Source organism: Ovis canadensis, chromosome 18 (genome assembly GCF_042477335.2).
Source record: "Ovis canadensis isolate MfBH-ARS-UI-01 breed Bighorn chromosome 18, ARS-UI_OviCan_v2, whole genome shotgun sequence".
NCBI lineage: Eukaryota > Metazoa > Chordata > Mammalia > Artiodactyla > Bovidae > Ovis > Ovis canadensis.
Window position 1 is genome coordinate 59168386 of NC_091262.1, and position 9469 is coordinate 59177854.

The 9469-nt window shown below is 48.4% G+C and overlaps 1 long non-coding RNA gene across 1 annotated transcript; it reads right to left on the minus strand.

The window, feature by feature from the left end:
- Window positions 1-273: 273 nt before the first annotated feature.
- LOC138423149 (uncharacterized) lies at window positions 274-3939 on the minus strand. Its single transcript, XR_011250143.1, has 3 exons — window positions 3716-3939; window positions 3045-3120; window positions 274-2697 (listed from the first exon to the last, which is right to left on the minus strand). It is a non-coding gene; the product is annotated as an uncharacterized lncRNA (long non-coding RNA).
- Window positions 3940-9469: the final 5530 nt, after the last annotated feature.

Genomic DNA, 9469 nt, shown 5'->3' on the forward strand with positions numbered 1-9469 from the left:
ATAGTGTAATACTTGTATTTAAAGACCCTCCCAAATCCAAAGACTATATCATACATAGAAATAGGTCTAGGGGATTCCCTGGTGGTCCACTGGTTAAGACTCCATGCTTCCTCTGCAGGGGCCACGGGTTCCATCCTTAGTTGAGGAACTAAGGTCCCACAAGCCAAATGGACAAAAAGAAAAGAAACAGTTCTAGAAGGATGTTACCTCTGAGGAAAAGAATTGGAAGAGGAAGAAAAGAATTGGAAGGGTGTGACAAAGAGAGACTATACATTTCTGTGCTTGGGGATTTTTAATTATTTATTTTTAGACAATGAGCCTGCTTCAGTGTATTGCTTAGCTACAGTATGTATGGCCATGGTTAGCGTACATCCTGGTTTTATTAGTTATTAGCTGTATAAGAGGCACAAAACTAAATCTCAATGAGCCTTACTTTTTTTTTCTAAAAAGATAGGGCTAATAATGGCTTGTTATGAGGATTAAACTTATAGAAGCAAAATGCTCTGAACAGAGCCGACCCATGGAAAATGTTTCGATTATCACTACTTGTGTAATTAAACATAAACTTTGTTTTACAAGGAGTCTGTGCCTGCTTGGATGGAGAATCCCACACCAATATGGCCAAACGTATCCCATGAAGCGCTTGAGAAGGGAGGGAGAAACTTGCTGCATCTGTCTGTGTCAAAGGGAGAGTAACAACTCACCCTGGAGGGTGAGGAGCCAGGCCAAGAAGGCACAGAAGGTGCTCCCTGAGCACCGCTGGGCTGACGTGGACAGTCTTTCTGTGGTACATCATGCTGGTAAGCTGCAGTTTGAGGTGACCAATCTCAGTGAGCCAAGGTGAGGGAGCCCCTCTTGTCTGAGGCACAACCTCTTTGAGGGGGCACTGAGAAGCAGTGACTTTGGAAGATCAACACTTGTGTTTGGGATCCTCCCGTGGGTTCTGGTCAGGAGCCACTAGTACTCTGTGCTAACAGGGAGATGCTGGGAGCAAAGTCAGCCAGGCCTTGGACCCGGAATCACCTGTGTAGACCTTGTGCTTTGGAGACTTACGCAGACTGCTGTGTTTCCATCAGCAACAGATTCAACTGATAACTTTAAGGACATTTAAAACTTTCTTTTTTTTTTTTTTGCCCATAGATGATATTTCCCCCTCTCTGTTGACAGAAATTAGGCATGACTTTTCTTCCCCTCTTCACAGATAACATGCTTCTAGAAAATAAATTCTTCAAAAGGGGTGATCAGCCCTCCCTGGGATGAGGTCTTTAAGTTCAGTTCAGTTCAGTTCAGTCGCTCAGTTGTGTCCGATTCTTTGCGACCCCATGAATTGCAGCATGCCAGGCCTCCCTGTCCATCACCATCTCCTGGAGTTCACTCAGACTCAACATCCATCGAGTCCGTGATGCCATCCAGCCATCTCATCCCCTGTTGTCCCCTTCTCCTCCTGCCCCCAATCCCTCCCAGCATCAGAGTCTTTTCCAATGAGTCAACTCTTCGCATGAGGTGGACAAAGTACTGGAGTTTCAGCTTTAGCATCATTCCTTCCAAAGAAATGCCAGGGTTGATCTCCTTCAGAATGGACTGGTTGGATCTCCTTGCAGTCCAAGGGACTCTCAAGAGTCTTCTCCAACACCACAGTTCAAAAGCATCAATTCTTCGGCGCTCAGCCTTCTTCACAGTCCAACTCTCACATCCATACATGACCACAGGAAAAACCATAGCCTTGACTAGACGGACCTTATTCGGCAAAGTAATGTCTTTAAAATGCGTCAGAATCAGAGTGGAAAGATAAGCAAGACTAGAATGATCCATGTGGTGCTGGAATAGAGTAAGGCAAAGTAAGAATTCATGTTTATCTTAATACAGACACAGATGGTTACATGTAGAAATAGTTACGGATGTCTATCTATAGACTAGTAAACACATTTTTATCTTTGCTCTGTTACCTGGGAAATGACACTCTAGTAGCAATGAGCAACACCAAGTACCTGAATCTTGGTTTCTAGAATCATTCTCCCATAACCAGAACCAGGGCTCCCTGGAGAATGGTCTGATTCCAGGACTGAGGTGGGAAATATACAAGATGAAACTGAAGCATCCTGTAGTGCCACAGAGAAAGGAAGTGCTCACAAAACAAACACATGGATAGAGAAATGGCAAAGGGGCACAGGAGTCAACTGAAAGAGTTCCCAATGGCTAAGCGGAGAATTTTGAGCAATACAATAAAAAGTAGTATTGACTATACCCCAAAGTCTAAAACAAGTCCATATTGATATAAGTAAATGATTGAATATATTCATAAATGGATAAGAGACATATCTTCTGTGCAGAGCGACTTCTACAAATCATTTTATTTTTGGCTGTGCTGAGTCTTGGTTGCTGTGTGGGCTTTTCTCTAGTTGCGTCCAGCAGGGGCTTCTCTCTAGTTGCGGTGCACAGGTTTCTCATCTCGGTGGCTTCTTTGGTTGTGGAGCACAGGCTCTAGGGTGCGTGAGCTCAGTAGGACTCTAGGGTTCAGGAGTTGCAGCATGGGGGCTCAGTAGTTGCAGCTCAGGCTCTAGAGCGCAGGCTCAGTAATTGTGGCACAACGGGCTTAGTTGCACCGCATGTGAGATCTTCCTGGATTAGGGATCAAACCCATGTCTGTTGCATCAGCAGGAGATTCTTTACCACTGAACCACCAGGGAAGCCGCTGTGCTGAACAATTTAAAAAGAGAAGTGCATGTAAATTCCAGAAATGCTCAAGTCAATATCTTGTCATTTTCAAGTAGGAAATACACACACACACACACACACACACACACAATATGTATTTTTTGTGTTACTTGTCTATAAATATTTTGCTTATAAGAGCTTCAAAAATCTGTTTCCATTTTTACAGCATTTAAATTTGCAAATATATATACACATTTATATATACATTTACAAATTTAAAAGCTGTAAAAAATATAAATATATATGCCGTAACACTTCAATCCTGGCAAAGCTGCAAGAAACTTCAGCACAGACACCCATCACTGTGAGCAATATAAGTTCATACATGCCTTTTGGACACCACCTTGGCAATATCCGTGAAGAAGTAGAAAAACATTCATACCCTTGAACACGGTAGTTTCTTTCCTGAAAATTAATCACAAGGAAAATAAATCCCAGAGAAAAGACAGCAGGAAAAACAAATTGCATTTTGCTGCTATTTTATTCAAATGAACAAAGCTTGAAACTATTTAAATGTTCCACTGAAGTTTACAAAGTGATAGTCACTTGGTGGAATCTTACTTGAGTACTAAACGTATATGAAAAGTAACATGGAAAATGCTTATGAGCACTTTCGAGAAAGAAGTATACACATGGGCTGGAGGTCTGGGAAGCTGAGCAGTTGGGCTGTTGGCACCTGGATCCTTTCCATTTGCATCGCACACCCAGCCTTTCCTCCCGCCTCCAGGGTCCAACACAGCCTGCTGACTTCCTCACCCAATGAACTCTCAGGCATAGACAGGTCGCTCAACTGGTATACTTTTGGAAGAAATGTTTCCTTAATGTTGCTATGATGTTCTCTAGTATCACTTTAAAAACTCTCCTAAATATTTACTGCTGAACCTGGATTCAAACTTGAACAGCGTCTGCCAGTGCCTCAGCCCCACTGAAGCCTAACCAAACCCTCCCACGACTCACACATCCTATTCAAAGTTTCCGTTACTATCACACAGCCACCTACCGGCTTTCTCAAACAAGAGTGCAAGAAAGCCCCTGAGCGCCTTCAGATGAAGCTGAGGATTTTAAAAGGTCAAGCAGGTCAGAAACTAGCAGCTTAAAACAGAAAGGATTTTCCAGGGAGATGCTCGGATCTCACGTGGAGAATGTAGGAATCAAGGCACCACAAGCCCGGGCCAGTTACTCTCTGTCTGGGGAAAGGGGCGGGGCTAAAGACCTGAACAGTTTGGTGGGAACTAGCGGTGGGACTGTGGCCCCGCCTCCTTTCCGCTGCTGCGCTGCGCACCGGATGGTTCCCGCCCCCCAGCAAGTATACGCGGAGTGCAGGCCACGGATGTAAAGGTTCTAGGAGGCACATTAAAAAGAGTGGAAAATAAGTGACATTAATTTTAATAACATACTATTAAAATAATTAATATATTTTGCTTAATCCAGAATCTCATTTCAGTATTTAGTTGATCAAAAAAATTTTTTAACATTCTTTTTTCATACTAAGTCTTTGAAATCCAGCTTACGGCATATCTCAGTTTGGATCAGCCATATGTCAAGCACTCAACAGTCACATGTGAGCAGAAGCTACTGTATCAAACTGCACAGATCTACAACTTTTATCTGTCTCCTTTTCTTTCCTTCTTCCATCCCTTCCCCCTTCGTTCTTTTCATTCCTTCCTCATTCCCCTCCTTCTCTCCCTTCTTTCCTTCCTTCCATCTATATTTCTTTTTTAAAACATACCATTCTTAAGAAATTGAGGCATATGCCTATCTGCCTACAATGCTCACCTAGGCAGGAAATCCTGGAAAGCCTTATTTTTTGGAATTCTCTGCTGGCCAGGGGCTGTTCTCTCCTGCTTGCTGCAGCTGACATGTGAGCAGATACCCTCTTTAGGCTCCTGGCAGCCTCCTTATCAGACTCCCCTGGACACATCTAGCCCCCACATGCTCATTCTCCCTGGTTGTAGGTGAACAAGTTGAGCTGGCTGTCTCCATGAAGAGATGGGGGCAGGCTTATGCAGGCCCTTTCTTCTTTTCTGGCAGAGTCTTCAGCACTTGGCAAGACTTCCCAGGTCTTTTTCGTGACTGGAGTTGCACTTTGCATTGGAAGTTGGCTGCTGGCCAGAGGCTCCTCTAGCCTGGAGAGTCCCTGCATCCATCTCTGGGCCTGAGGGAAACTTTGAGCGCCCAAGTAGAGGTCTCATGGAGTTAATGACAGAGATTGTCACATGTCCCTTAGCAGTCCTGGAAAACCACTCTTGGAGCTAAGTTCCTGGAGAAGAGATCTTGAGAGGAGGACTTTTAAGGGGACAGGAGAGATAGAGAATAGAAAGTCATTTTCTAGGCATAATTTTACCTGAAGTCATTACTTCTTTATTTGCATTTCCTCTCATTATCAAAGTAAACACACACACAATTGCAGTTATGCAATGATTTATGCAGTTGCTATGAGCCCAAAAGCACTTGCGTAGCTATGTGTGAGTCGGTGCGTCCCTGGCTTCCCGCTCTTGGGGCAACAGGAGGCGCTGGGAATTTCTCAAATGTTCACAAGAATGTTGAGAGGGAGTTCTGAGTAATCACAATTCCTTGAACTTCTTGTGGGAAAATAAAGTCCCAATTTCCTTTTAGAGATAACTGTCTTTGAAAGCTGTTTACCATGAGAATTTTTGTTTATGGTTCAGAGAATGGTCAAAACACACTTCTGTGGAAGGTCCCAGCAAGTAAAAAATCCCACCATGGGGACGCCCTGGTCCCCAGCACAGGAGCAAACTTGAATTATCCAGCTGGGCTCCAACACCTTCTGTATTTCTGATCCAAAAGACTCTGGTGTTTTAGCCATGAATATAATCAGTCTCATACACTGTTGATGTTGGTGTGCCCCCCTGCTTCTGTTCCCTCCTGCCCTATAGGTAGCTCTCAGCTGGATCCTGGGGAACCAAGTATCAGGGAGACAAGCAGGATCTGCCTGCCTTGTGGGCTGGTCTGGGAGCCACTCCTCACCCAGGGGTCCCTGCTGAGCCCTCACTCTCACTGGGTGCCTCTGTTCAGAGCCACACCCTCTTTGGCTTCTGGTCTCCACCAGCCAGGTTGACACATAGATTAAGTAAAGAGAAGGCAAAAAAAAAAGAAAAGAGAAAAGGAAAGAGAGAAAAAAAAAAAAAGCCATCCCAAGCCAAGATGTCTGTGCCCTCTCTCTGCAGGGGTGGAGAACTGTGTTGGCAGCTGCTGTCCAACCCACAGACCCAGCTGAAGGTGGAGAGGATGCTGTGGCACTGTGGAGCCCACAGTGTGGGGAGCTGCCTGCCCGCTCTGTCGGGGCAGCTGGACCGTGCTCATCCAGCCTGGACCCTTAGCACCTGTCAGCAGGCTGGCTTTTGTTCTTTGTACGGAGCACAGTGAAAAGAAAAAAACCACAAAAACCCAAAAACTCTTTTCAGGGTCTCAGCCAACACAAATTTGATAATTCCAGCAATAGCCCAGATACAGAGTGATCTCATTCCCTCAAAGGGTGCCAGGCCATCCCCTACCTTGTGCAGAGAGGCAGAGGGAGGGCAAGCCCCTGGGGTGCCCAGGCCTCTTTGTCCCCAGCCGACCTCTGAGGTCCAGGCTTCCTCATGAAGACCCCACAAGCATCACTCCTTTGTGCTCAGAAGCAAGAAAGCAGGGAGCACCTACATGGGAAAGTTTGGGCTTTAGGGTTTATACCAGCTTTGCTTCATGGTTTTTCTGTTATTCTTTTAGTCATCTAACAGACACAGAGCTGAACACCGCCTGGTCTTGGCTCTGACAGCCCCTCCCCTGGGCGGCTGGAAAGGCCTATCTCTGGTGTATCCTGGTTTTTCCTCCAGGAGGTGGAGAGCCCTTGCTTTGAAAAGTGCCTACAGAGCAGTTTCGCCCCTCTGTGAACATGAACCAGCCTTGGCAAGCGTGCGGCTGAATCACAGTCTTGGTGACACAGAGCACGTGGTGTCAAATTGCCCAGAAGTATGACTGGCACCCCAGCTTGTGCCTCCCCACCCCAAAGGGGGACCCACTGTCAACACAGAACAAGGGATCCAAAGATGAGCCTTCTGGTTTTCTAAAAGCCAGTTGTTGAGTTTCAAGGCCTTCTCTGTACGTGGTGAATTCCTTGAAGGCAGCTGAAGTAACCACTAATTTTTTTTTTTTTAACCTACCTAGGTTAAGTGCCTTTTTCTGAGAGGAGTAAATGCCTCTGTGTGTGCCAAGTCGCTTCAGTCATGTCCGACTCTTTGCGATCCAATGGACTGTAGGCTGCCAGGCTCCTCTGTCCATGGAATTCTCCAGGGAAGAATGTTGGAGTGGCTGGCCATGCCCTCCTCCAGGGGATCTTCCTGACCCAGGGATCGAACCTACATCTCCCCTCTCCTGCGTTGGCAGACAGGCTCTTTACCACTAGTGCCACCTGGGAAGCCCAAATTCCTCTGTGGGACTTCTGAATTTGAGGGGAAGGTGAAGAATGTTCTTACAAGGGAGTTGAGTGGGGCAATCAGTTCAAATAGCTGGCTGGGGGCACCTCGATTCCTGACCCTGAAAGCTCATGGCCAACCTGGTGATGGTCTGCCTCAGTCACAATCATGCCAGCCACAGCCCAGAACTGCTTCCAGCTCCTGACATGCCCTGGGTCTGGTGTGACCCCAGTGGATGTCTACCTGACCATCCTTGCAGATGGGGCAGAGGTGGGAGAAGGCAGGCCAGCCACTTATATTCACTGAGCCGGCTGGAAGCCAGGCAGCTGGTGGCTTATCGGTGACAAGCTGAGCCTGACTCATGGCCCTGTCATAACTCCTGGTGGCAGACTGACCCACAGAGGAAATTACACAGCACTCTGTGGTCATGGTAGAGGCAGGGGCTTTTCCAAGTGCATCAGCTGGGAAGCAGCCTTCACCCACACTGGAAGCTCAGGCTTGGGGACCCCCACTGACTTCAGGTTAGTCCTGGTGACCACGGGAGTGAGATGGCCTGTGCAAACCCCTTCCGTCGCGCCCTGCTGGCGGGTGGGGCACCCATAGCCCCAGCCCATCTGTGACAGAGTTGCCACGCTCCCCAAATCAGCCTTCTACACACAGCTCCTGGGGTGGCAGATCCCAGTCCTCCCACAGTCTACACAGGCCCTGGGAGCCTGCCAAGGGCCTTCGTTAAAAAAGGACAGTGCTAACAGAACCAGAGGCTTCTCCCCTTAGTTGGTTGTGTGACTCTGGACAACTAAATCAAACTTGCTGTATCTCAGTTTTCTCATCTGTCAAGTGGGTCTAGAATGCCTACCATAAGCTGTGGTGTGGGTTAGATGCTGTATGCAAAGGGCCTGGCACAGTGGCGGGCTCTAATACATGGCCCTCGTTCTCAGTCTGAGGCAAATTTCAGATTGGCCCCAACCTCCAGGGCTCAACTTTCAGAGCTGTCCCTCCCCCGCATCCAGGCTCCCAACTCTTCATGCAAATATGTGGCTAGAGGAGGAGACAGAAATGCCATCATCACGAAGGAGTTGATTCTTCTGGGCAGTGTGAAGGAGTGGCCTTGCTTGAGACACTCTGCAAGGGGCGGGCCACTGAGGAGGGTTCTTACCATCCTCCTCTTGTCCACTCCTATCGGACCCCCCAGGGCCATCCTGCAGAGAACTCCGGAGTGGGGGGAACTGGCTCCCTGCCCCCAAAAGCTGGAGGAGAAGGGTGACCGGAGCGCAGGAGGAGAGAAGTGATGGGCGGCGCCAGGCCCTGTGTCTGGAGTTAGTCCTGGGAGCCACCTCTGGGAGAGCCTTCAGCCCATGAAGACTCTGATGGGTTAGAAAGTTCCCCTGGAACCCAGAGGGCAGGACTGTCTTATGGACTCTTCCAGCCCACCTGTGCTGTCGCCAGGGGCAAGGGCTGCACTGCCCCCATCCCGCCCGTCCATGACAGGGGCCCCATGCTGGGGTTACCAAGTGCCGGTTATGGGGACACCTGCAGGGTGGGCAGCCCAGGTTGCCTCTCCAGGAGCTATCAAAGGAATAGATCAAGTAGATGTATAACAAGAAAACACTGCCCAGGACCCTGCCTCCTCCCTACCTGCTCTCCACCACCACCTCGAAGCTCCCTCCCCCTCGTGGTGTGTCTGTTCTTCCTTCAGCCTGAAGGCCCATCCACCAGCACCCCCGGGTCTGGAGTGTGTCTCCAGCATCCCGGTCAGGGTTCCAATTCTCTCCTGGCCTCAGTTCAGTTCAGTTGCTCAGTTGTGTCCAACTCTTTGCGACCCCATAGACTGCAGCACGCCAGGCCTCCCTGTCCATCACCAACTCCCGGAATTTACTCAAACTCATGTCCATTGAGTTGGTGATGCCATCCAACCATCTCATCCTCCTGGGCTCAGGGTGGTCTTAACCAGCAGCCTTGGGGTTCCCAGAGGCCAAGGCCAGCTCTTGTGCCTGGTCCCCTGAAACTTGCGCAGTGCCCTGCACACAGTGGGTGCTTGGCATTTGCAGAAAGTCTGGTGGGGAGGCTGAAAGCAGCTGTGTATATGCACATACATGTGTAAAGGGGGTGTGTAAGGGATGCAGATTCATTGTGCACCTGCTACGCAGGGTATCTCATTTCATCAAGTCATTTGGTCATTTGTGTAGTTGCTTTGAGGGTGGCTTTTCATGTACATTCCTCAGCAGGGGTGGGGGTGAGGAGAGCTCTATTCTATTTTTATCTCCCCCACTGAAGGGTGCTCTGTTCACAGGGCCCTTCCTCCCCTGGCACTTTCCCCTACATGCAGCTGCAACTACAAG